This window comes from Colobus angolensis, unplaced genomic scaffold (assembly GCF_000951035.1).
Source record: "Colobus angolensis palliatus isolate OR3802 unplaced genomic scaffold, Cang.pa_1.0 Scaffold33, whole genome shotgun sequence".
Taxonomy (NCBI): Eukaryota; Metazoa; Chordata; class Mammalia; order Primates; family Cercopithecidae; genus Colobus; species Colobus angolensis.
The window spans coordinates 11,241,303-11,244,488 of NW_012116599.1; the positions used below are offsets into that span (position 1 = coordinate 11,241,303).

Consider the following 3,186-nt stretch of genomic DNA (forward strand, 5'->3'; position numbering starts at 1 on the left):
CTCAAAAAAAAAAAAAAATGAAGTCATATACCTTAAATATATAGGTTTTTATTTCCTGGGTGAAGATAGGGAGCAGGGAGAATTTTCTAACTAAAAGCAGGGAGCAGTGTGGGGTGTGGGGCTTTGGAGTCAGGCGGATGCCACCGACCTTGCTATGTGCTTGGTTTCTCTAAGCCTCAGTTTCCTCATCTGAAAAATGGGGAAATAACCCCTGCCCAGCATCAAGCCTACTGGCACTCAGTGCCTTATGCTACTCTTGATTGTTTAGGACTGGAAGATATTCAAACACAGACCAACCATTTGACAGGGATCTTGTAACTGTTAGAACTGGATTAGCATTACATGTAGCTGCATGTAATAGAAAACCAAAAATAATCATTTGGGCACATATAGTGTTATTTTCCCTCACATAAAGGAATTCGAGAGGTTGGCGATAGTCTGGTCTGGTGGCTGCCAGACAGCTCCAACCATGGGACCCAGGGTCCTTCCATCCTTGCTGGGTCCACCCTCTTAGTGTGTGCCTTCCACCCTCAAGATTACCAAGAGGGTTGCTGGACTAATCCTCTTGCTGGATCAAGAGGGTTGCCGTTGCTCCAGCCTTCACATTCCTGATAGGGAGAAGATCAAAAAGATGTTAAACACTTTGAAGGATTCTTTCTGAAGTTCCACTCAATACTTTCTGCTTACTTCTCAATGGCCAGAACATGGTCACATGTTCTTACCTACCTGCAAAGGAGGCTGGGAAGTGTGTTCTTTTAGCTAAGACATAGCGGCTCTCGATAAAATCAGGGTCCTGACACTGTCAAAAGACAAAATTACAAGTTTACTTTAAAGCTATCAGTTGGCTTTGTGATTCTAGAATCAGGCAACACTTGATTTCCTAAAATAGAATAAGGGTTCCAATGAATCAAGCAGTGAAAGTTGGCTTTACAGACAGGAAGAGGGTGGAAAAAAGCAGAAACTAAAAAACAAAAACCAGGCTAGGTGCAGTGGCTCACGCCTGTAATCCCAGCACTCTGGGAGGTGAGAGGTTCGCTTGAGCCCAGGAGTTAGAAACCAAGTTGGGCAACATGGCGAAGCCCCATCTCTACAAAGAATTTTAAAAATAGCCGGACGTGTCGGCGTGTACCTGTAGTCCCAGCTACTCAGGAGGCTGAGGTTGGAGGAGTGATTGAGCCCAGGAGTTCAAGACAGAAGAAAAAAAAGCAAAATAAAACAGAGCGAACTTCATTATAGTGCCACTTGAAGATTGAAACTGGCCTGTTTCTGTAACGTCACCACTTTGAGAGGCTGAGGCGGGCAGATTCCTTGAGCCCAGGAATTCGGGACCAGCCTGGGCAACATGATGAAATTCCATCTTTACAAAAAGTAAAAACGAAATTAACCAGGTGTGCTAGAGTGTGCCTGTATTCCCAGCTACTTGGGAGGCTGAAGTAAGAGAATTGCTTCAGCTCAGAGTTGGGATCACACACTGAACTCCAGCCAAGGCCACAGAGCAAGATGCTGTCTCAAAAAAATACCGGGCGAGATGGCTCACATCTGTAATCCCAGCACTTTGGGAGGCTGAGATGGGTGGATCACCTGAGGCCAGGAGTTCGAGACCAGCCTGAGCTGAGGCATGAGAATAGCTTGAAGCCGGGAAGCAGAGGTTGCAGTGAGCCGAGATTACACCACTGCACTCCAACCTAGACAACAGAGCAAGACTCCATCTCAAAAAAAGAAACTGGCCCATTTGGGAAGCTGGCAATCATCTCTGTCTCCCAGTGATTTGGAACCTCAGTGTGAGTGACCCCATCTTGACGTTTAGTCCAGTCTGCTGGGGCCTGGTGCAGGAGCCTCATCTGAAGCAGTAGCCTCCTATAATTTCTATTTAGCAATTGTCTGACACTAAGGAAGAAGGTCATCTGGGATGGGCAGCCACCATTCTCTCCAGGACTCCTTCACAAGCTACAGGCTGTACTCATTGGCCCCTCACCCTCCAACAAGCCTGGGTTTGCCCTGTGACCTCTGAGGTGGTGGCAGGGTATCTGCGGGGAAAGTAAACACTCAGTGAGCGAGGAGCCTGGTGTCAGAAGTGCAGCCAGCCTCAGAGGGTTAAGGTGGAGGCCGGCTGGGCTGAGTCAGTAAAAGGAGTGTGAAGGGAAGGCCTGATCCCAGAGCAGTGGAGGAGGGAGGGAGCCAGCCAGGAGAGGCAGCAGGAGAGAGGACAAGGGCAGAGAGTTTCATGGAGGGGAATTTTCCATACACGCATGACCATGCTGCTGATGGCACAGCTCAGCGCTGGCAGCAGCTGTCACCTGCTGGTGTGGTGGAACCGGTTCTAATGGGAGGCCTCTGTCTGCATCAGCCAGCATCATTATCATGCCAGTCATTAGATATGTCTTTTTTCTTTTTTAAGGCACAGGATCTCCCTCCATCACCTGGGCTGGGATGCAATGATGTGATCACAGCCCACTGCAACCTTGAACTCTTGAGCTCAAGAAATCTTCCTCCTGGGTCTCAGCCTCCCCAGTAGCTGGGACTACAGGTGTGCACCACCATGCCCAGCTAATTTTTGGTTTATTTTTTGCAGAGACAGGGCCATACCACTTTGCCCAGGCTGGTCTTGAACTCCTGGGCTCAAGCAATCCTCCCACCTTGGCCTTCCAAAGTTCTGGGTTACAGGCATGAGCCACCATGCCCAGCCCTTCATTCAACATTTTTAATATGCCTCCTGGGTAAGAGAGAGTGCTGGAAAGCTTAGTATTGAAGCCAGACAGGGTTCAAATCCCAGATTCAGCTCTTATTAGTAGTGTGGCTTTGAGTAAGTCACTTATTCTCTGTGAGGCTCAGCATGCCTGTGTGTAAACTGGTATACTAGTAGAACGGTACCTACCCAGAGTTGATGGGTGATGGGAAGGATGCTACGCGCCTTTTCCTGCCCATAAGCTGTCACTAAATGTTAACCGATAACCCCTGGAGAAGCACACACACAACAGACTGAGTCTTCCTCTCCAACCATCTTCTTAAGATAGGTTTTTTTTTTTTGAGATGGAGTTTCGCCCTTGTTGCCCAGGCTGGAGTGCAATGGTGCGATCTCGGCTCACCACAGCCTCTGCTTCCCAGTTTCAAGCGATTCTCCTGCCTCAGCCTCCCAAGTAGCTGGGATTACAGGCACACACCACCACGCCCAGCTAATTTTGTATT

At 48.5% G+C, this 3,186-nt stretch overlaps 1 pseudogene; it reads left to right on the forward strand.

The window, feature by feature from the left end:
* Window positions 1–318, forward strand: part of LOC105518877 — a 3,065-nt pseudogene extending 2,747 nt beyond the window's left edge.
* Window positions 319–3,186: the final 2,868 nt, after the last annotated feature.